A 25,678-nucleotide genomic window follows, 5' to 3' on the forward strand; every position below is an offset into this window, starting at 1 on the left:
CATGGATTTAAAGGTGTGGGAAAACACAGAAATATTTTATTTTATGCTTTATAGCTATGACGACCATATTCAGTCTTTCTACAGTAAATACATGGTAAAGACCAAAGGGTGATTGTAGGTATAGTCACAGAAAAATGAGAAGGGACTGGACTGGGAGCACTGACTAAATTTCTGACTGACAATGGGAGGAAATTGCTAATGATGAATTTAGAGACTTGTGTGAAAATATGAGCACTGTGGTCATGAATACTGCAGCTGAAAGTCCTTTCAGCAATGGACTCTGTGAAAGAAATCATGCAGTGATTGATGAAAAGTTCCATAAGATCTAAGCTGATCAATCAAACTGCATGTAAAGGATTCATCTCAGATAATTGGGTGGGGGGGGAGTGGTGGTGTGGCGGTGCGTGGAAGGCTATAACCCTTATCAATTGGTCGATGGGAAGAATACAAAATTACCTTCTGTGCTGTATGACAGCCCCCTGCCCTAGAAGGGAGAAGGGCATTCTTCAAGGCTGAAGTCTCAGAGAAAATACAGAAAGCTCTAAGGCATTGTACAAGATTGTCTGAGGTAAACTCAAATCCTGGGATTTGTTATACTATAAAAGAGAGATTCATAGGGCTGGCGTATTTTTGGTGGCTGGGGACATAAATAAACCACCTTCCTGCTCACTCCTGAGCTCGTCCACATAATACTGAGTGTGGGCAGGCACCAAAATCAGCAGCCCACCCACCATATTTAAATAAATAATCAATGGTCAATTGAGCTTGTTAGCCAGCTAACTGACCCCGAAACTACACTGCCCACACCATAACACAGTTGGCTTGGGCAGTTGGATGGGAGAGGGCAGGCCATTTTTTTTAAACTCTAAGGAAGGGGAGTACTATTCTAAGGGCATGCCCCTTGCACATTAGAGGCAGCCTCCCTAAGACAGTACCCCCTTTCTTCCTACTCACCTCTTTAAAAACCCACTGCCACAACCACACACCACCCCCCAAACTGCTCAAATGCTCCACACCCAAGAACCCTGACTTATTATGCTCTGGGATCCATTGGCCTTCTTCATGGGTCTGCTTGCAGTCCCAACAGTGGCCTTTAATGGGGTCCTGGCACTGTAGGCACCACTGGAGCTGTTGGGTAATCTGATTGGCTGGCAGCTCCAGGGACAGGACTTTCTCCCCAGTAAGGGGTGGAAGTCTCACACTGCACCAATTTAGTCTGCACCCAGTGCTTTTTGGCTGTGGGGCAAGCTGGCGTGGAGTGAGTCAGCTCCACGTTGACTTTGCTTCATGTGGTGGGGGGGGTGGTGAGGTAGGGGTAGTGCTGAGCCATCTGCCGCTCCTGCTTCCCCATAGTATGCTGCCCATAGAGTGGAAAGATCCAAGTAATGTGGTGGGGTCAGATGGTAAAACAGTGACTTTCCAACATGCAAGTCAAAGTATTAAGTTCCATTCATCATGATTAATTGGGATAGATTACAAATTTTCCCAATCTGAGCAGTTAAAGTGATGGTGCACCTTGTACCTCACACATTCATGTGTCAACAGTTATGAGGAACAGAATACAGAAGATCAGGGGCTAGATAGCGATATGTAGAATGATGCTGATGCACAGGACAGTGCTATCGTATCCAAAGGACAATGGCCTAGAGTGAGTACTGAGATTAAGTACACGCCAGAAGGGCAGAAGGGTCCAGTGGATGGAGGGATGCAGCTATTTTATGGAGAGCAGGAAAGTTACTGGCAAGTTCAAATATTGGCCATATGTCCAAGATGATGGACAAGCAGTAAGATCCATCGACTGGCAGAATGGAGTGAAAGAGTGGTAAGCAAGAAAATACGATCCAAGTCCTCATAGTGGATCCTCAGAGTGACTTCCAAGCCGGAAAACAATCACATATTGGTGATAGAACCTCTGACTGTGGGATGGAGAGATCATGTAGTGGTAGTTCAGAAAGGCATCAAAGTATAAGTAGAAGCTATAGTTTGACCAGATTATGCAATAGAACAAGGACTACAGAGCAATCTAGACAAACAGCTGGGAGTAGAAGCCCTTATGACCGGGAGGTTTTGGTGCCTCCAACAAATTAGAAGATTGATTAATAAGAGAGGCATAACAAAAGGAGTTGGACGGTTGAAAGGAATTTGGTGACTACTCTGGTGCCATATATGAGACAGCCAGCCATATCACACAGCTGGATATATTTCAAAAATGTCCTTGAAGATGGGACTTAAGAAGCTAAAGAGAGACTAGTGGCTCAGGGTTTTGAAGAGCAATTTAGAGGTCAATATGTTAGAAATGGAACCCCCACAGCAGGAAAAATAATCTTGCAAGTTTCATTAGTTCTGTTGGTGACATGGGGAAGTTGGTCAATCAATATTAAAACTTCATTTTTTGCAGGGTGAAAAAAAATTCTGATTGAAGCTTTTTAAAACCACCTAAAGAAGCAGGTGAAGAAGAAATGAAGCTGTGGAAATTAAATAAATGCATTTATGGATTGAATGATGATTTGAAGATATCGTGTTTCTCAGTTAGATCTGTCTTGCTGAAAGTAGGCTGTCCTCAGCTAAAAGCAGACTTAACAATGCTTTGCTGGTGCCATAAATGGAAACTCACAAGCATCCTTGTGATGCATGTTGATGATTTTCTATGGGAAGCTTCTGTGGAATTTGAGCAATTTATATTATAAATAAAATTAAAGAGAAATTTAAAATTAGAAATCAGGCTTCAGTGGCTTTTAAATGTACAGGGTGAGACATTAAGTAGAATAGGTCTGGAGTAAGCTTGAAAATATAATCTTATTTCAGAAGTGTTACTCCTATCCTGTGCTAGGTTGTCATAGACGACCTTACATTTGAAAAAGAAGCAGAGCCTTTTAGAAGCTTGACTGGACAGTTGAATTGGTTATATACCCAGACAATACTAGATACAAGTTTTGATGTGCTGGAGCTAAGTACCATGATGAAACACACTGCAGTCAAGGATGTTTTAATGGCAAATCAAACATTAAAATAATTAAATAAGGAGAGATGCATACTCCAGCTTCCAGCCTTGAGTGACTGCCAATTCTGCAGAAGAGTCATAATGGACTCAAAACATTAACTCTGTTTCTCAGATGCTGCCCAACCTGCTGAGTTTTTCCAGCACTTTCTGTTTTTATTATAATATTCTTGATGGGTGAAAATGAAAAATTATATCCCTTGGCCTGGGAAACCAAGAAAGTAAAAAGTGTGCTTAAAAGTAATTCGGCTGTGGAAACACTGGCTCTTAAAGAAGCAAGAAATATGGAGGATGATGAATTTGAAGGTAGGGGGGCTTTTAAAAACACTTGGCCTGCCCATCACCTTCCCACCCACACCTGTTCCCAAATTACAGTGAGCAGGTAAGGCGTCAGGCAGCTCACCCACCCTTGGGCCTATGGAGGCTTTTAAGTGGCCAATTAACAGGTTAGAATTGACCTTGCTAGCGTAAAAGAGACTTTAGAAAGAAAAAAGATCTCCATTATAAAATGGGCTGACGTAAGTCATCAATTGTCAGATTGTTTTACAAACAGGAATGCTTGCTTCATGACAATTGGAGGCTCTAGAGGGGGATGTCTTGTATTTATGATATGGTGTACAAAATACGGAAAATATTTTTTTCTTTCTCTTTTCTTCAATTTGTCTTGAAATATTGTTTGTGTTATAAAGTTTTGATTTTAAGAAAAGAGAATCTGTTAGTAGCATGTTAACTGTATTATCAAAGTTAAGGATATGCAGGTCGAGGAAATTGATTAAGGACCTTGAGCACCGCAGCAGACGGTTGAGGGAGTCATTTGGCCCTACTGACTGCCTCTCTTTCGTGGCTACTTCCATACCCGGGTGTCCTTGGAGAGGGACCACGCAGTGGCTGCCAATATAGTCGAGGCCTTCTGTGACCGATGGGCAGTACAAGGGCAGCAGTGCATTATTACTCCCCATAATGACATGTTAATTTAAGTTTCCTTTGATATTTTTGTTTTAGTTACAGTGCCCCTTTAAAGGGTGGTTAATTTGTTAATTTTGTTTGTACTCTTCTGAGTATCAATTAACTAATAACTGGGAGACTGTCTATTGGTTAGGGGGGAGGCAGACATTTTTAATGTTGCATTCTGTGAATAAATTTAGCATTAAGTAAAACATTGGCATCAGGTTTCATACTTCACCACCAACTAGCTGTCAGAAGTTTAAAATGATGTGGAGGAATGAGGGGGTTTCTGAAGACCCTCGGTGGATATGAGCTTCTATTGACAAAACTTCTTCTCCTCCCTCTTCTCACACTTTCTCTCTCTGCTGCCTCTGCTCTATGTCCACCACAGTTAGCATCCCAAAAGGGAATGTAACCACAATCTTTATTAATGATGGTAGGCCTTCTGCTGAGAAGCCTTCCAACTCCCCTAAACTCCTTGGTAAAGTCCAGTACCATCCCTTCTGACTCCAACAATTTTTCAGAACACCTCCAATAACGTTAAACGTGCTACTTCCACTCACTCTTCTGCTACAAAAGCAAGTTGAAAGCACCTCATTAAAAGTCCCATGCTAATGCCTTTAAATAATAGTAAGATGGAGGGGGGGTGGGGATGGGGGGTGTTAGGGGGTGGGGGTGTATACTTGTGCAACTGAACACATGTTCAGCTGAGAATGTTTAAGATAAGGTATTAACAGGACTTCAAGTTCCAGAATGGCAGGACAGGCACCACATCAGTGCCAGACATTGTTTGACATTACGATCTGCCTACTTAGCATACTTCCAGCACATACATGCTAGCATCCTTACATGCAAGTTGACAGCAATGAAAGTGGCCAAAAGCAGTTTTGTGATTATTCTCTCATGGGATGCGAACACTGCTGCCAAGGCCACCATTTGTCGCCTATCCCTAACAGCTCTTGAGAAGATGGTGGTGAGCTGTCTTCTTGAACCACTGTAGTCCATGTGGTTTTGGAGTTCCAGGTGTTTGCCCCAGCAATAGTGAAGTAGCAGTGATATAGTTCCAAGTCAGGATGGTGTGTCGCTTAGAGGGGAACTTACACGTGGTAGTGAATTGGTGAGTTGCTGCAGTGTCTCTTGCAGATGGTACATACTGCTGGGGATGTTTGTGGACCCTTCTCCTCCAGTTAGTTGTTTAATTGTCCACTACCAATCGCAACTGGATGCAGCAGGACTGCAGATCTTTGATATGATCTATTGATTGTAGGATCACCTAGCTCTGTCTGTTTCATGCAAGTAGCCCTGTATTGAAACTTCACCAGGTTGGCACCTCACCTCATTTTGGGTATGCCTGGTGCTGTTCCTCAGTGAACCAGGGTAGTTTCCCCTGGCTTGATGGAAATGGTAGAGTTAGGGATATTTCAGATCATGAGGTTACAGATTGTGGTTGAATGCAGTTCTGCTGATGATCCACAGTGCCTTACAGATCCCGAACTTTGAGCTGCTAGATCTATTCTGAATCTATCCCATTTAGCACAGTGGTAGTGCCACGCAACACAATGGATAGCATATTCAGTGTGAAATTGGGACTTTGTCTCCACAAGGACAGTCCAGTTGTCACCCTTACCAATATTGTAAGCGACAGATGCATCTGCAACATGTAGATGGGTAAGGTCAAGTAGGTTTCTCCATCTTGTTGATTCTCTCACCACCTCCTGCAGGCCCAGTCAGGCAGATATGCCCTTCAGGACTGGACCAGCTGAGTCAGTAGTGTTGCTACCAAGCCATCCTTAGAGATGGGCATTGAAGTTCCCCAAACAGAGTACATTCAGTGCCCTTGCTACCTTTTTTGTTTCTTCCATGTGGTGTTTAACATGGAAGAGTACTAGTGCATCAGCTGAGGGAGGCCAGCAGGTGGCAATTAGCAGGAGGTTTCATTGTCCCTGATACCATGAGACCTCATGGGCTCTGGAGTCAATGTTGAGGACTCCTAGGGCCACTCACAACTGACTCCTATGCCACCAGCTCTGGTGAGTCTGCTCTGCCAGTGGGACGGGACATACCCAAGGACGGGTAAGGGAGGATTCTTGGGTACTGGCAATCATGATTCAGTGAGTATGACCATCTCAAGATGTTGCTTGACTAGTCCGTGGGGCAGCTCTCCAAGTTTTGGCACAAATTCTCAGTGTTAATGTGGACGACTTTGCAGAGTTGACTGGGCAGTGTGTGCTTTTGTCATTTCCAGTGCCTAGGTTGATGCCAGGTGGCCTGTCTTGTTTTATTCTTCAACTTTTCTGTAGTGGCTTACTAGGCCATTCCAAAGGGCAGCTGTGGATCTGGATTCACATGTAGGCCTAATCACGCAAAGATGGTAGAGTTCCTTCCCCAAAAGATGTTTGTGAACATTCCCGTCACCATTATTGAAACTTGTGTTTTATTCCAGATTTATTAATTAATTAAGTTTCATTAACTGCCATGGTGGGATTGGAACTTGTGCCTCTATCGCATTAGCCCAGGCCTCTGGATTACTAATGCAGTAATATTACCACTGCACTACCATCCTCCATTTTCAGTAGCCATTTTCCAGTATCCAGGCTTTCATAGTGCTGATACCAGTGGCGAAACAGAGCAAAACTTTGTGGCCTTTACATTTATATTGTTTCATTGACCATCACCATAGTTTTCCATTGCAGGTATTATTTTTTATCAAATATTGAAATTTACAAATGAAATCTACTGCAAATGGTTAATTATTGCATTGTGCACCTGACAAGGCATATTTCATGAAATATTAATAGGACAATATCAAAAGGAAAAGCATGTGCAAATAGTACCACTCTGTCTCAGAATGCCCCAAAGTACTTTATACTTCAAAACCAGATAATTGGCTGTAGAAAAAATTGCAATGTATGAAATCCAGCAACTAAATTGCACCGAACATGCTCTCTTGAACAGAATATGATAATGACCAAATACTCTGTGCTCTTAGTGATCTTTCTTGAAGGATAAAATTTGGCCAGGACACAGAATCACAGAATCATTCAGTGCAGAAGAGGCCCTTCAGCCCATCGAGTCTGCACCGACACGTGAGAAACGCCTGACCTGCCTACCCAATCCCATTCACCAGCACTTGGCCCATAGCCTTGAATGTTATGACGTTCCAAGTGTTCATCCAGGTATTTTTTAAAGGATGTCAGGCAATCCGCCTCCACCACCCTCCCAGGCAGTACATTCCAGACCCTCACCACCCTCTGGGTAAATGCTTTTCCTCACATACCCCCTAAACCTCCTGCCACTCACCTTGAACTTGTGTCCCCTCATGACTGACCCTTAAACTCCCTATCCACCCTGTCCATGCCCCTCACAAGGGGACAAGGTAGAACTTTCCTACTTTCCAATCATAAATCATTGTTAGTGTGTGCATGCATATATTGTGGATATTACATCTTGCCTTTCTGAGGATCAACACATGGGGGAGAATTTTTCGGTCAACGAGAGGGGGCAGGGCCCGCTCGCCAATGCGTAAAATGACGCAGGGTGACGTCGGGCAAGCGTTCCGACATCACCACGCATCATTTAGATTTTCAGTTCAGCAGGCATGCAGTTGAATCGGCTGCGCGCCCACTGAACTATCAAAGGCCTATTAATGTCCGTTAAAAACTAATTGATATAATTAAATGAGCTGCCTGTCCAACCTTAAGCTTGGCGGGCAGGCGAAGAGCCCAGGCGGCCTTCACATTCTTCATGGAATCTCATCCACGGGCGGGATGAGGTTTCATGAAGTGTTTAAAAATTCACTAGAAATTATGTTCAAAACTCATTGACATATCCCAGCTCATGTGACACTGTCACATGTGGGGACATGTTTTAAAAGTTTTAATTACTTTATTCAGATGTTTAAAACTTAAACAAATTGCCCTGAGGCATCTCTGTGCCTCAGGGAGATTTCTGCGTGAAAGAGCACAGGCCCGGACTCAGGGAATCCCCCCCTTGCCTGTCCGCCCATGTAAAATGGTGGCGCGGACCCGATCGGGGACATTCACTCCCGCCCGCCCCCCCGTACAACCCACCGATGGGGGGAAATTTCAGCCCATGTATTTCAAGGACAATTGTATGTGGTATGTGGTATTCTTCAGATTGTTTCAAATTTGGGCTTTATCAGGTTGATAGTGGTCAACAACATCAAACTTGATATGCCTGTACACCCTCTGAATCCGCCACCAATTGCGACCATCAGTTCTCTATAACGGTTTTGGTGAAATAATAGCTCCCAGCTAGCTTTTGAGCACAGTATTTGATGGAATATTTATTTTCCCAACAGAAAATAGTACTTACTATAATGAGGATTCATTAACAATCCTTCAATTGCCTTTAATAAGTGATGGGTGTAGATTGAGTGCACAGATCATTACGCAAACTAGTGATGCTTTGACATGGCAGATAAATGAGTGTAGCAGAAGTACCAGCAGCAAATGATGTTACAACTTTTTTTTGAGTTTTCCACCTATTTTAACCTCCATAAGACCTAATATGGTGACAATTCTAAGCTTTTTTTGTGGTTGTAGCTAGTAGGGTAGATGAGGGGGAACCAGTGAATGTAGTTTATTTGGATTTTCAAAAAGCCTTTGATAAGATGCCACACAAGAAGTTATTCCACAAAATTAGATCTCATGGAATTGGGAGTAATATATTAGCATGGACTGAGGATTATTCAATGGGCAGAAAATAGAGTTTAGGAATATATAGGTCATTTTCGTGTCACAGGCTGAAACTAGTGGGGTACTGTAAGGGTCAGTTCTTCAGCTTCAGCTACTTACAATATATGTCAATGACTTAGGTGAGGGGACTGAGTGTAGCATATCTAAGTATACTGATGATACAAAGCTGAGTGGGGAAGAAAACATTGAGAAGGAAACAAAGTGTTTGCAAAGGGGTATTGAAAGGTTAATTGAGTGGGCAAAAATGTGGCAGACTGAATATAATGTGGATAATATATAATATAAATAATTATATTATATTATATGTTATAATAAACTGTTTATTAAATAAGGATTGGAATATTACATAGCATTACATAGGATATATGGCACAGAAACAGACCATTTGACCCAGTCAGTTCATGCAATTGTCTATACTCCACTGGAGACTCCTCCCATCTATTCTCATCTGAATTTACCATCAAAAACATTTATTTCCTTCTCTCTCAAGTGCGTATCCAGCACCCCTGTAAAGGCATCAATACTGCTCACTTGAACAACTCCCTGTGGTAATGAGTCCCACATTCTCAGCACTCTTGGGATAATGAATTACCTGATTATGTAATTTATCCACCTTTACTAATGTTACAGATGGAGAAATATGTGGGATCATTTTCCTCATCTTCTCACCTCTTGGCTGACCGCAACCATTGAGAAGGAATGTTTTTCCCCCTTTTTTAGTGCTGTAACCTCAAAGAACAGACAAAAAACAGGCTTCCTTGTAAATTTAAATAAGAGAAAGGAAAATGTTTCTTGTTCATGATACTTGAAATGTAAACACAACACTCACTTCTCAAATACATAAATTCACACACACACAAGAAAAAAAATGATTTCTAAAGGTGCAACATGCGCTTAAATTACTTGAAGGGTTAAAAAAAGGTACAGGTCAGTTCTTTACACAGTCCTTAAGATAGTGGTTGAAATATTGCAGGCCTGAAGTATTATCTCTTGGTTCACTGAAGACAAAAAAGGTTGGAGGTATCTGGCTTTTCAGCAGGGAAAACAAATAAGCCCTAATTTTCTGCCTAACATGACTTTTGTGGCAGGATCCTCCCTTGGGCTGGGGGTAAGATGGTTTCCCTCTAGTCTTCATATCCCAGGCTGATCTACTGGGCTGACCTTGTAGATTATTAAGATATTAACTATCTCCAGCCAGTTTCAGTAATGTCATGATAGTATCAATGTATTCCATTGTCCACACAATAGTTTGACAGCAGATGTAATTGGCACACAATGGACAATGAATGATATCTCATCAACATTCCAGCTGTGATGAGCCTCCTGAGATGTTTTTATTTGAAATTCCATTTTCATGAAGCCAGCCAGTCTGGCAGCCATTGTCATTTTAAATCTCTTCCATTGAAATGGTGAGGGGTAGCTAATCTGGGAAGGCCATTTGCTTTTTAAGTAACTTCTCAGAGGTAGGTTCTGTCTCTGTAGAGAAACCACAAAAAAGTTACCCGACTTGCTAGAGTCCGTTGTGAAGGTAGTGTCCATATACTATGTTGATTTTAAAAGGTGAAGTGTCCATGTCCTAATAAGCTTTACAGGCATATGATGTGACCATAACACTAAATAAATTCAACTTTCCTTAAACCCATCCTAATCCAAAACTGATCATATATAAAGAAATTCTAAGAGCTGTGAGGCTATCTGGCCTAAACATCTGTGAAATATAATTGATATCTCATATCTCCTTCAAACTAACACAATATGAGGTCTGCTGTGTGTAGCTTCCATAGCTACAGGAATGGACACCATAAAGAGTACTCTAGACTTTGGAGGAGTTTAGAGAAATACTTTGGAGAAAGAATGCCTCTTTGGTCCTGACTAGCTCCTGCAGGGCCGCTGAGCAGTTGAAACAATGAAGTGAGCCCTTTAGTACAGCAGGATTCATTAGAGAAGTTTAGTTCACACTGCTGACTGGCAAATGATCATCGGATCTAAAAGTTGACAGAATTACAGAAACTGAGCTCAAAGCTCACCATTACAGAACACAGCAGGAACAAGTTCACTTCTGGGGCAGTTAGCCTAGATGGATAGCATGTGGCTCAGTATAAAACCAACAGTGTGGGTTTGATTCCCATTCTGGCTGAGATAGAATTGGGTCCTGCCTCCATATCCTGCCCTGAGAGCTAGTGGAAGGCAATAGCAAAACACCACTGACAAAATAGCAGCTCATGATGAAGCATCAGCAGAAATGAGCCAAGGACCTGTCTTCAGGTAGAGCACACGTGAATGATTGAATGAATCTTCACTTAACCTGCCTGGCAAGAATCAGATATGATCAGATCAACTGTTCATTTTACATGTCAGCCACATAACTTGGGCAGAAGATTGGCTGAAATCACAGGGAAAGAGGCTGAAAGGTAATTTATGCCATTTTCTGCAAATTTTCTACTGTTCTGCTATGATTGTGGCAGGAAATTGGAGGAAGCCTGCATAAATTCTTCCCTGCAACATATAAAAAATTTCTGTCTTAGCTCGCCATAAAGGAAACTGTAGTAATTATAGTTTTGATAAACATGGGACTGTAGCTTTAAGAATAATCCTGTTGTAAGATCACATGATCAGTGTAAACCAATCAGTTTGAAGCATGGGGAACCTCTAGTAGGGAGCTCTTCTTCAGTTATAGAGTTTGATGCACACATGTAGCTGCTGCCAGCCGTCTTGTAAATAAAGTGCAATTCTTCCACCAAGAAAAGTTGCCTGGAAAATCAACTCTATAACAGCAACATTCCTACCGTTTGCCAATTTTCCTTCCTTCACCTCATCAAGAAAGACATTCAGTAATATTCTCAGCTAAGGATATCCAAGAAGCAATAAAAGGAACCAAATTCCTAGACTTTCACTTTGCCAGCACAAGTTTTGACAGAGCACCCCACCCCAAACACACACCGACACAGACCCCTTCCTATATCTCCAAAGTGAGGTCATTTACCTGATAGGGGCAGATCACCAGCAACTGCAAAGCCTCATTAGTGGCACTAACCCAAAGAAGGCTGGGAAAATTATAGCATAGTTCATGCAGTAGTATTGCACTGCCACTAGGTATCTCTAGTATACTTCTGTATAAACGCTCCAAAATTGTAATGTATTTAGCATCATCTAGTGGCAGAAAGTGGTACTGTGTTTTAATCTGATAAAAATAAATCTTAACTTAAAACATATTTCTGTCAAACTGTCTCTGATTTTGAAAGGCCCAATTACAACATATTTAAAGATTTCAAACAGAGAATTGGTAATGTTCAAATGAAAAAATTCAATTTAACTAATTTTCAACAACCTGTTATTCGGTCAAAATCCTAATTTCAAATATAAGCCTTCAGCATACCCACATTCTGATCTGTTTGCTTTCTAAGGTTGATTTACTTGAACATTTTTAGTTGGTCATCCACACATTCCCAAAGTCTACTTTTGCAAGAATGATGCAATCATTTATCACATAAAAGAAAGGTCTAGACATGTTTCAAATGAACATTGCTGTTTATAGCTGCAGGCTGTGCCTTATCTTGTGATCAGGATAACATCAGAGGTCTGACTCCTGAACAGGCCGGTAATTAAAACATCAGTGCAGGTGTACATAAATGGAAAACACTGTGATATTACTAGTCTGAGAAAGTACTGACCATACCTGTTGGGATCACACCTTGTGTGTGCAATGTCTTGAAAGGAAAATACTGAAACAGTGACAAGTGTGATATTTACTAAATCTTTAGATGCATTTTTATTACACTTTTAACTACACCTTTGTGAACTTTCCCCATATTCACTCATATGCTAAGTATTTTGGCAACAAATGCATGCACTTTAATTTTTAAAGTAAGTATTACCAATAATTCTTTTAGGTCATTGCAGAAGATGTGAAGATAATAAATCTACTTCACAACATGTTCCTAGCATACCCAGAGGGAACTCTTTTGGGACCATTTGTCTCTTGTTCATTATCTTGTCTGGATTATGCAGTGGTCTAGTTCATGCTCAATGGGTTTCAAACAGCTTTTGGGATCAGAAGTCATCCACTTTTCACCTGGCATCTTTTTGTCTTCAAATTATATCGAAATTTTCCCATCACATTATCTACTTCTCAAGAACCTATTCAAGTGTTGGAGTTGATCTAAGATGCTATTAATATCAATGGTATTTCTCACACATATACAGAAACGGTTTAAAAAGATGTGAAACCATTACTTTCACAGTAGATAGAATAAATATTACAGTGGAGTCTCTTACTTGCACTTCAATTATCCAGCTTCCTGATTATCCAGAAGTTCCAAGTGACAAATCCTTGTACAAAATATCACCTCATTGCACAACTGACACACATTTTAGTTCATGAATAAAATGATAGAATATTTTTGTTAATTGTAAGGTATTTATCTTCATTCGCACGCCTACAAATTGATATACTGCAAGTACAAGTCCTAATTGTGTGGACTCTTGATTAATTGATTAACAATTTCTTTCAATGATAATGGAGTTCCATATTTTTTTAAGAAAATCTTTCTTAATTCAACCAAATATTATCACAGTAATACAGGTCAAAGATTAAGGGCCGAAATTTTGTTCCGAGGTTGGGATCCCAATGTCGGGAAAATTTCTAGGTCCTGTGACACACACGGCCCAATTGAAAGGTCAATTAATGAGGAGAAGGCGTACCTGCCATAAATTAAGGATGGCGGACAGAATTTTATGCCGGCGGGATTTTACAGCCCCGCTGAAATCAATGGACTTTTGAACAGCTCGCCACATTTTATGGCCCTGCCTCCACTGCAATAGGGACATAAAATTTCACACGGCACATGGATTCCCATGTTGGAGAGCAAAAATGGAGGCTCTCCAGCAGTGAGATCTGCAGCCTACTGTTATAAGTAAGAGAGAGGGAAGGGAACCCTCAAGATGAATGCAGGATGTCCCTTCAGCATTCTTAAGGTCTTGCAACTTGAAAATGGTCACAGCTGCTAGACCTTCTTTGAGGAGGGGAGTGCCCTCCAAATAGCGGCCTGTGGCTATTTGCAAATCAGCTGCTGGGGGATGGTGAGGGTGTGTGTGACCGATGCTTAAATACAAAAAGGAGCACTAGCCCCACCCTCCCACCCCTTTGAGAGGCCTCCTTTCTCTGGTCATGTTTCAGCCACTGCAGGGGGCTCACCTACTGACTGGGAATTGGCATGGGAGAGGGGCATTATGTAGGCCCCTTAATTGGCTCCCTGCCACTTGTGGGACCCAGACATGACCTGTAAAATGGCCCAGAGGTGGGATTGTGCTGGGAAACTGACACGCCGGCTGGAGATCAGAAATTCGGGGTCACCTACCTCTATAATCACTAAAACTTGGGTGTTGGACTTCTTTGTTTGCTGTCTTTATAATAGTCTCAATGCAAGAAATGATTCCAAACTTGTAAAATGCATGGACAACAACTAAATAGTGAGCAGAATAAAAAAATGGAAGAACTTATATTTACATAGCACCTTAATACATTGTTCAGCAAAACCTCTGAAAGTACTTAACATACAATGAATTAAATTGTGGAGTTACTGGCTTTACGGGCTGAATTTTTTGCTAGTGAGGGTGTTTCCACCCCCTCATCTAAAAGTCAGGTGCGAGCCTACCTCCACCTAGTGAGCTCACCCCACTGCCATTCAACGGCTGAGGGCCCTTTAATTAGCTATAGGCGGGACAACTGTCCCTCACCAAGGCATAGTCCCACATTTGAGATCTGTTGACCAATTGCAAGGCTAGCTCTCATGTCCCTGCAGTGCCACCAGAGCAGTGGCCACTGCTGGGACTGCAGTGAGGCCAAGAGGTAGGCTTTCAGCATTGGAGCCATGATGTAAGATGAGTCTAATGACTCGTCAGGACCAGGCTGGCAGGTCCCAGTGAGGATGTTGGGAGGTATAATTGGGGATGGCAAGGGTGGGGGTCAACACATGGAGGGGATTTTGCACCTTGCAGAGGGGCCTCCGATGGGCACCAGGAGGCAAACCCCTAGCTCGCCATCAAGACTCACCTGGATTTAACTGCAGCCTGGTGACCAGATGTGGGCCTCTACCATCAAAAATTCACTGTATTCTCTTCAACTACCTTCTCTGTTAAGTCAACAAAAAATTCAATTAGATTAGTCAAACATATTATGCCTTTTTTAAATCTATGCTGACTTTCCTTAATTAACTTAAACCTCTCTAAGTGGCTTACTGATTGTCTTTAAAACCTTACCTACCAATGATGTTGAGCTGACCAGCCTGTAGTTTATAGGAACGTCCTTACACCCTTTCCTGAATAAGGGTGTCACATTTGCCACTCTCCAATCCTCTGGCACCTCCTACATATCTAGGGAAGATTGGAAGATTATGGCAAGCACTTCCACTATCTCCACTCCCACTTCCTTTAACAACCTGGGATGTAAGCCAACCGAACCTGGTGACTTATCCACTCTAAGAATAGCCAGTCTTTCCAGTACATCCTGCCTATCAATTCTCACCCCATCCATTTTCTCTACCGTCTCCAGTTCTGTTGATATTCCGACAGCATAATCTTCCTTAGTAAACACTGATACAAAGTACTCATTAATAATAATGAATGCAATGGAAAGAAAGAGAAATTATGTTAAACTTGTAGAGAACTTTGGCTACATCATATTTGCAGTATTGTATGTAGTTCTGGTCTCAATATTATAGGAAGGATACAGAGGCAAAGGTGAAAAGATTCACAAGAATGATAAGAGAGAGGTTACAGATATCAGGAACAGACTGGGGTTCTTTTCTCTGAAAAAGAGAGTTTATGGGCGACCTGATAGTGATCTTAAAAATGATGAAAGAGTTTGATCAGGTAGGCATATTGAAAATATTTCAACTTGCAGCTTGTCCAAAAGTAGACGTTATAAGTATTTACTAATTAGTCCAAAAGGAAATTTTGAGGAAGTGTGGTCAGAATGTGGAATGCACTATGAAGTAGTTAAGGCAAATAGCATAGGTGCATTTGGGGGAACTTAGATAACTACATGAGGCAGAAATAAATAGAAAGATATGCTGGTAGGGTTAGATGAAGAGGGTTTTGCTTTGATAATGGCACCAACTGAATTATTTTTTGGGCCTTCTCTCCAAGCATTGTGCTGACCACATCTGCTGTGGTATTAGGTTTTCCTGACTTTGTAACTCAGTAACTCACAAAGAATGAGGTTTTAAGCACTTTAATGTTGTCATCAGCAGCAGATAAGCCAGGATTCTATGCTCCCCCACTGGCACATTTTTAGGCAGTGGAGGTGGGTGGGGAGTGTGAAATTGAAGGGACAGGATTGTCTCTGGGTTCTGGCCCGCCCTGACCACACAGCGACTTTACGCTGAGGAGGGCAATGCCTCGGACAGAAAGCCCGGCCTTACCCCAACTGAGGCCCTTAAGTGGCCAATGGGCTGTTTCCTGCCTAGTCTCAATTTTTAGGCTTGAGGGACGATTGAACCTCTATGGGGGAAGCCCAGTTACATCTAGGGTGTGAAGGTGGGTGGGGCCTCCACCCGAAGCCCCATTCTGAAGTCAGGCGCCACCTCTCCCTGCTTAAGGTCCGGTGGCCTCCTGAGTCCAGAAGGAGATCAGCTGCATGAAGCCGGATCACGAGTGATTCTGAGGGAGAAGTGTCTGTGGCAGGACCTTTCGGAGTCTCGTGCAAGCATTCTCCCGCACACACGGAGCCTTCATCCGTCACACATTGCTCACTGTCCTGAGCATTTTCAATGCTGCCTGCTGGAGTCCCCTTTCAGTTTCTAGCTGTGTTGGCCTGCATCTCCGCCCACACTGACTGCACTTCCATGCAGAAACCCTATGCCTGCCCAATGTGAAGTTCCTTTCAGTTTTGATTTGACTAACATGATAATCATGACATTTTTTATGAGAACCCCCACCATTTCTCCTCCCCCAGTCACCCATGTCTTTCCCCCCATAACCATCAACCACCCCCCCACCACCCCCCCCCACACTCCCACAAACCACGCCCCCCCCCCCCCCGCATAACCTTCAACCCCAACGCCCCCCACCCCCTGCATAACCGTATAACCTTCAACCACCCCACAGTCACCTTCCTGCCCGAACCCTTCGCATTCCAGGGCGGCTGGGTGAATTTATACATTCTCTTCCTACCGGACAATCTCACCCCAGTCCACATTGACCTCCCCGACCTCCTCCTTCCCAATGTCCATGTGATCCTCCATGTCCCACCAACAACCCTTGCTGCCTTTTCTACCGCTGCTGTCGAACCCTAACCCTCCCACCCTACCCGTTCCCTCTGCCCCCTGTTACCCTAACCATCCTATCCTGCCACACCCACCAACCCCTTCCTGTGAGCACACTCACCTGGACATTCCCTCCCTTCAGACCTAGACATTCCGACCCGCACCCTCCTTTGCCGCCCATCCACACCTGCCCATGGCGAAGTCCCTGGTAGAATGCTGAAGCCCATGCCAATGTCCCTGGAAGAATACTGAAGCCCATGCCAAAGTCCCTGGAAGAATACTGAAGCCCATGCCAAAGTCCCTGGAAGAATATTGAATCCCATGCCAAAGTCCCTGGAAGAATGCTGAAGCCCATGCCAAAGTCCCTGAAATCTGAAGCCTCAGTAAAGTCAAAGTTGCTGCATGGATACCTCCCAACTTCTGAAAGCTGCTTCGCAGAGAAGTCATGTGGATGAGATTCCACTCACCATGCGATGCATGTGTTCCTTCAGGATCTGGCAGTGTTAGGATGCCATCATCATCTTCTCCTCGGGTGTCCATGAGATGAACAAGGCCATAGAGGTAAGTCCCAACTTTTGCACGCCAAACTGGTCCACGCATATTCTGGACCAGTATGTTTTCCCACTGATATAATGGAGAGTCAGGTGTGGAGGGGCGGGGGGTTATTCCAGTCAGGCCTTCATTTGCATCCCATTAGCAGGATGAAAATCGGTTTCACATTGGCCTCCAGCGGGATTCCTCAACTACCAGGCAGGCAGCATCGGAAGATCCCGCTAATTTCATACTGGCGTGAAACTGATTTTTGGACGTCCCACCAAATTCTCTCTCTCACCCACCATTGATTCCACTGGTGGAGTCATGGGAGGATTCCACCCTTAGTCTCTGACGTCTTCTTGAATTTCCTCTTCTGTCCACTGCAGTGCTGTCGTAGCAAGAATTGGAGAGCTACCAGCCAATCAGATTGGAGCGTAAATTGGCTGCAGGGCAGCCGGAGTCAGGGGAAATATGTTCCCTTCTGACTCTTCGGATGGCAGAAAACAAGACCCTGCCTTCTGAAAAATTCAGGCCATAAGAATAAAACTGTCATTCCTGCCATTAGCTGCGCCCAAGTCTGTATGAAAACGTTTGATGGTTTGTCCTTGAGTTAGTTGTTCACATTTTGTTTCTTTGTGTCCGCATAGAAGAAATGGTTTTAGACTGTTATTCAACAGAACTTCAGCATACAATGTAGCTGAGTAATTAGCAGCCCCAGCCCAAGTAATTCCTATTTCAATATACTTTGCCATATTTATGTCTCTTGGATATAGATTCTGTTTTGTGCATTATTCTCTTCACAGGTTGCGATTTGCATGTTTAGCTTGAGGTGATTATCTCACCGATAATTTCAGCAAGTGCACTGGAACTGGTGGTGTCAAGGTAAATTTAATCACTTTACTTCTCATCACTGATACTTGTGTGTTCTTCCTAACATTACCCATCTTTAGCCAGCAGCCTATTTTTCACTGCTACATCTCAGCAGCTATAGTTATATTGTGATTCCTACTGAAAAAAGCCACAAGTCCATCAATAAACACAAACTGTCCCCAGTTTCCAAAAAATGAACTGCACTCAAGTTCCTCCAAACTAGCCCCAGTCCCTATTGGAACCTGCTGTCAGACTCAGGCTGTTTTAACTCACCAGTTCTCAGTGCCTGGAGTTGCACCCCTGGTCCACATGAGGCAGCCGACACTTACCTAATCTCTTGGAAGTTTCATGTTTGGCTAGGTTGATCAAAAAGCAGCCGCAGAGCATGATGATGATGCTGCACCAATCATACCCATGGTTTTGGTACATCCAGGGCTTCAGCATTCTCTCACTAGATTCCCTACCCATTTAGCTGCGTTCAGGCTGCTGTAATGTGCACTGTGCTTCAATTTTCAGAGGGGAAAATCGACCAGGACGACCAGAGGTTGTGCTAAGCAGGGTATCAAGTTGTGGATTTTAATTGAATTTATGTTGAATAGGCTGTCATCAAGCTTTCTATAGAACTATTCTTGTATTGCTTGAATTGAATTGGAAATGCATCATGTTTCTTTCATGTGCTTTGATCTCATTTGAAATTTGAAAAATGCCAAATCCATTCTTTATAAATTATTGTTGCAATTTGACAATTTCCAACAATGTAACCAACCTCACTGATGTCAATGGCTGTTTGAGTATTGTGTTTAAAAAATTGATAAGTAGCTTTCTCAACATGGAATGCCAATAAAGCTAGTCTGCTACAAATCTAAATATTCCCAATGCAGTGAGAAATCATGAGTTTTTCTTGTATTCTTTATGACAGTGGATGCATTGCTGGTAAGTTTTGACAGAGAACCTGCATTTGTGGTTGTTTGTAGGTTCTGCGCTTTGATGCCTGTCATGGTACAAATCTATTATTTTGTTCAAATATGCTTTGGGGCAATAGATTGATAATTGAAGTGCTGTGAACACAGAAACCAGGCATTCAATAAAAACATTCGCTGGTCAAAGGAACAAACTTCCACACATTGAAATATGACTAGTCGAATTTGAAATTCCTTATATTTTTAAATGAGACTTGTCAGCCAATTTAGGGTTGTTAAAGAGGCAAAATGGTGTGGATTCCAAAGAATATGCCAGGATGCAATTTAGAGCTAAAAACAAAAAAACTGCGGATGCTGGAAATCCAAAACAAAAACAGAATTACCTGGAAAAACTCAGCAGGTCTGGCAGCATCGGCGGAGAAGAAAAGAGTTGACGTTTCGAGTACTCATGACCCTTCGACAGAACTAGAGCCTTGGATCTAGTCAAGGGAGTTTGTGACAAGGGAGGTGTCAGCATTATGTAAATAACACTAATAACATCCAAAACATGGTTGCAAGTGTTTATTGACCTGTACTTTTTTTGGGGGGTAATCAATCAATTATCAGAACATAAAAGCAAAAAAATGCGGATGCTGGAAATCCAAAACAAAAATAAAAATACCTGGAAAGACTCAGCAGGTCTGGCAGCATCTGCGGAGAGGAGCACAGTTAACGAGTCCGTATGATTCTTCAACAGAATTTCAGAACATTCCTTGGCTCAATTGGTTTAGATAACTGAGGTTCCACTGCATCAATGTTATTGTCCTGTGACACTGTTTAGGACTTGACAAATGAAGAGGCCCTAACCACATCACCAGTCCCCACCCATTGTCCCCCATCTCCAAAAACAAAAGCCTACATAGTAAATGTTATAAAGAGACTACATTCCTCATATTGTGCAAGATTTTAAGGGGATTTTAAGGTACATCCTCCCTCTCTTAAGCACTGCTTGTGTATAATAAAACATTTGATCTTCAAAATAAATCTACATGCTAATTTATATGGACAAGGGTTCAATAAAAAAGCAAAACTAATTTAACTTTTAATGTTAGGAACTACCTGAATTTCGGCGACCCAATGTTGCAAATATTGCCCTATGATTATCATTGTCTTTTACAGCTGATGTAATTTCATTTTAAAAGTTTGAAACATGCATCTTGATTTGACGTTGTGCTCAGGTTAAACAAATTCCTAGTTTTTTCATGCTTTTTTTTAAGGAAAAAAGGGAATGGAAAATTACTCTGTTCCTTCAGAAAGCAGACTTGTACTGGGTAATTGCAGATCAAGTTCAGTAGGCTACACAAAAAAAGATAAATCACTTAATTCTTTCTGACATTCAAATGAGACAATTTAAAGAGGCTTGTCATCCAATTTAGTGTCTTTATAGGAGCAAGGTTCCTTGCCTGAATGAGTGCAGCTCCAACAACACTCAGTAAGCTTGACATCATCCAGGACAAAGCAGCATATTTGATTGGCACCCCTTCCACAAACATCTACTCCCTCCATATTCGACGCACAGTGGCAGCAGAGTGTACCATCTACAAGATGCACTGCAGGAACTCACCAAGGCTCCTTCGACAGCACCTTCCAAACCCACAACTGCTATCATCTAGAAGGAAAAGGGCAAGAGAAAGATAGGAACACCATCACCTGGAAGTTCCCCTCCAAGCCACTCACCATCCTGACTTGGAAATATATTATCGTTCCTTCTCTGTTGCTGGGTCAAAATCTTGGAACTCCCTCCCTAACAGCACTTTGGGTGTACCTACAGCACATGAACCACATCAATTCAAGAAGGCAGCTCACCACCACCTTCTCAAGGGCAATTAGGGATGAGCAATAAATGCTGGCCTAGCCAGCGACACATACATTCCACAAATGAATGATAAAAAAATGCATCTATCTCCTTCAAGGCTGGAACAGGTGATATTTACATCTGCCAGTTTGCTATGGATTGTGTACAAGGACACCCATTGCCTGTCCAGGTTGGAGTTTTGGGGTATCTGAAAGGAGAAAGGCACAAGGGTAGGGTTGTGGTGTGGGGAGAGTGGAAGCAAGAGGTGCATGCTACATCATCTGCAGCTTTTAAATTAGAAGAGGTTGTGGGATGAGGCAGAAGTGGGATGTGAGAAAGAGGATTAGGTATGAGAATACCAGCATCTTCAATAGTTTCAGCCCAGATGATGGTCACAGCCTCAGCGATGACCGGCCCATTGATAAAACACCGATTCCTCCATCAGGGAAAGGATATGCAGCCATGCCTGGCCCCAGCAGTTACCTCCTGCTGCCTCCAGCTGTGTGAGATAGAAGTTTTCACAAAGTGTGTTGCTACATGTTTGGGTGAGATAGCTGTCATAGTTGAATTGCTGGCAGTATGTGCAAGCTGCAAGATGTGGATGTGATGACTGCAGCCGTGTTAGTTTTGTGAGTGTGAGGTGAAGCTATGAAAGCTATGAGTTATGATTAGATAGAAATTTGACAGAAATTGTTGCAGGTGAATTGGGGGTGTGGTGTATAAAGCAGTCTATGAGGCTAATGGTACAGTTGGTGGGATATTGCATTTGAAAATACATTTATTGAGCTTGACCACTTTGTGTAAGGTCATTGAACTTTTTGCAGCACTGCGCCCAGGTCCTTGGGGCTAAACCTCTGGCCTTGGCTGTCAATGGGTATCTGGTCCCACTGCCTTCACAAAATTTGTCAGGTAGACTTCATGACCATCACACCCCCACTCCACCCCAACCCCCCACTCTGCCACCAACCACTATGGATAGATCCAATCTGTCTGCCTCTTCGCCTCCTCTACCAAGGTGTCCAGTGCACCATCAGAAAACCTTTGATCACATTCTCTCCGCTGTTGTGTCATAATTGACTCTTCTTCCTGTACAAACCCTTTCTTGCATCCAGTTCCAGCAACTGCTGCAGCCAGAAAGCATTTTTGCTTTAAGGGCAAAATTTTTAGCCTGGCGGGCAGGCGCACGACCAACCTGCTCAGGCTTAAAATTACGCACCTTGATGTCGGGCGAGCGTCCCAACGTCAATACATAGTTGCGCGATATTTCATTCAGCGGGCGCGCACCGGAGTCAGCAGTGCTCTTGCCGACAATTAGAAGGCCCGTTAAGACCATTAACATGGCTATTAAAATAAAATTTTCACTGCCCGACCAACGTTACGGTTGGTGGGCAGTCAAGAAGGCCAAGTGGTCTTTGCCCTCTTTAGGAAACATTATCCACGGGCAGGATGAAGTTTCCTAAAGCAAATAAAAAGAGAATAAAAAATTTAAAATTTAATTAATAACACGTCCCTGCTCATATGACAGCGCCACATCAGTAGACATGTTTAATTACATTTTTTTTTGGAAAATGTTTCATCTGTCTGAGGCAGCTCTGTGCCTCAGTGAGATTATGAAGCGCTTACTCGCGCATATGCGCAAAGTTTGCGTTTGCCTCGCTCGCACTCCCCCTTCCCCGGCCCGCTCAGGCAGCGATGAGCGCTGCTGCTCACATTTCACGCTGTGCAGGCCTTAATTGCCCCGTCAGTGTGAAATTGCCTTCCCGTCTCAATCGTGGGCAGCGGTCATCTTCCCAACCGCCCCTACCCACCCCCGCCGAGCCTGCCCGACAAGGGCAAGATTCTGCCCTAAGAGCTACAGGCTGGCTTTAAGTAATGCAGGTTATCTTTAAGGATGCGAGACTTGCATAGATTTTGTTCCCTGTTGAGGTGTGCAACTATTCACTATTCTGTCGAAGGGTCATGAGGACTAGAAACGTCAACTCTTTTCTTCTCCGCCGATGCTGCCAGACCTGCTGAGTTTTTCCAGGTAATTCTGTTTTTGTTTTGGATTTCCAGCATCCGCAGTTTTTTTGTTTTTATTCACTATTGTGTTAGGTTCTGGCTCGATGTTGCAATTTATCCAAATTAGCAGGCAGCACAAAGTTGGCACCCTGCCTGATTCGGAAGCAACAGGTGCGGGCTAAGCGCACATCACGATCCACACACCCGTTTACGATAGATGTTCAATTTAGCCCTATAATATTTTTCCCTATCTCAAACTGACAAACAGTATATCAATGGGTAAAGTAATTAAACACCATGAAGGTAAAATGAGGTCACAATCTTTGCCAAAGCAAAGTAACTGGGATCATGGGAGAAGGACTATTTTTGACAGCTTTAAACAAGGTATGTCAGGATGATTGGTTCATTTTAATGATTCCTGGTTTCAACATTTTATCCTTTATGACACACCTTACTGAGAGAATATCTCAAACTGACAAACAGTATATCAATGGGTAAAGTAATTAAACACCATGAAGGTAAAATGAGGTCACAATCTTTGCCAAAGCAAAGTAACTGGGATCATGAGAGAAGGACAATTTTTGACAGCTTTAAACAAGGTATGTCAGGATGATTGGTTCATTTTAATGATTCCTGGTTTCAACATTTTATCCTTTATGACACACCTTACTGAGAGAATATTTACTTGTCAAGCTAACAAGAGCTTCTCTCTTCACCTATTATTACCTTAAATAAGCACTAATCATTGGAAGCAAATACAAAAACATTGAAAACACTTCAGGCAGTATTTGGTGTAACATATCCTCCTTTGAACATGGTAGACAAACAGGGGCTAATGCAGCTGAAAAGAGAAAAATACAGTTGCACAAGGAAATATCAATTTTATGAATAAAGGGATCTTGACACTACTTGACATTCATTCTTTATTACCAAGTTCATGTTTCTCTCCTTCACTGAACATTATTATGAAATGTCTTTGGAAAATCAATGAACACCAGGCATTATAATGGTGCAAGTGGCTCACACCTCTATTTAAGAAACCCTAGGTCAGCCAACAAAGCACTAGGCATTAAATTATATTTGACAGCAGCCACAGGCTATGACAAGCTAGAACCTTGACCCTGTCTTCAGTTCTTAATTTGGAAAGGTAGTTCCTGGTCTTGCTGGTATTTTTGTGCTTTTTAATACCAAAATGTAAATCTGGTACTTCACCAAGACATAATTTAACAAAGCAGGAGGAAGGTTAGCAATAAGAACTGTGTGACCATTGAACAGTGTGATTTTATTATTTTACGTAATTAATTTATCATTTTGGAAACTGAATAAATTAATTACCATAGATTGCACCTATAAGTCAACCCAATGTAAAGGACAACCTCATTTTTCAGCTCCAAGAATCACGTTTTTGCATATACTTGGTGGTGTATAAATTGATCCTCTTTTCAACCACAACATGTCAAATTCGCATTAGGAGTCAACCTCAATTTTTCACCCCGCAGGTGGATATTTTACTTACCAGTACCTTCTAACTGGGTGCAAGGGATCAAAAAGGCAATAGGGCTCTGTTGCAAAGATGCATGGGAGTTTAAGCCACATCTGGGCACCATGTTGCACATGGCTGCCACTCTGCAACAATGGTAGAAGCTGTGAACATGAAGGTTGAGGGTGGGGTATCAATCAAGCGGGCTGCTTTGTCCTGGATGGTATTGAGCTTCTGGAGTGTTGCTGGAGCTGCACTCATCCAGGCAAATGGAAAGTATTCCATCACACACCTGTCTTGTGCCTTTTATATGGTGGATGGGCTTTGAGGAGTCAGGAGGTGAGTTACTTGCCGCAGGATTCCCAGCTTCTGACATGCTCTTGTAGCCATGGGATTTATATGTCTAGTCCAGTTAAGTTTCTGGTTACTGCTAATCCCCAGGACGCTAATGGTGGGTGTGGGGGTGTGGCAGGGGTCGGGGTGGAAATGTTGAAGTGGGGGATTCAGCAATGGTAATGTTGTTGAATGTCTTGATGAAATGGTTAGGTTCTCCCTTATTGGAGATGGTCATGGCTTGGCACTTGTGTGGCATGAATATTTTTTGCCATTTATCAGCCCAAGCCTGAATGACATTTAAGTCTCGTTGCATGCCGGCACGTTCTGCTTCAGTAGGAGGAGTAGAGGAGGCATGAATAGTAATGAACACTGTGCAATCATCAGCAAAAATCCCACTTCTAACCTTATGATGGAGGGATGGTCATTGATGAAGATGGTTGGGTTTCCGACACTACCCTGAGGACCTCCTGCAGCAATGTCATATGGTTGAGATAATGGCCTCTAATGACCATCTTCCTTTATGCTAGCTACGACTCAAATTAGTGGACAGTTTGCCCCATGATTGCCATTGATTTCAATTTTGCGGGGGTTCTTTGGTGCCATACTTGGCCAAATACTGCCTTGTTACTATGCAAGCATTCCTGACTAATAGCATTGGGAAATGTAGAAGAAGAGAAAAACAAAACATGCCTTGCTAAAGAGGTTATTTTTATTATTGGCAAAATAAAAGCTGTTATGATGTGACAGATGATATGTGCCAGGCAGGCCAAATTCACAA

This window comes from Carcharodon carcharias, chromosome 4 (assembly GCF_017639515.1).
Source record: "Carcharodon carcharias isolate sCarCar2 chromosome 4, sCarCar2.pri, whole genome shotgun sequence".
NCBI classification, from domain to species: Eukaryota; Metazoa; Chordata; class Chondrichthyes; order Lamniformes; family Lamnidae; genus Carcharodon; species Carcharodon carcharias.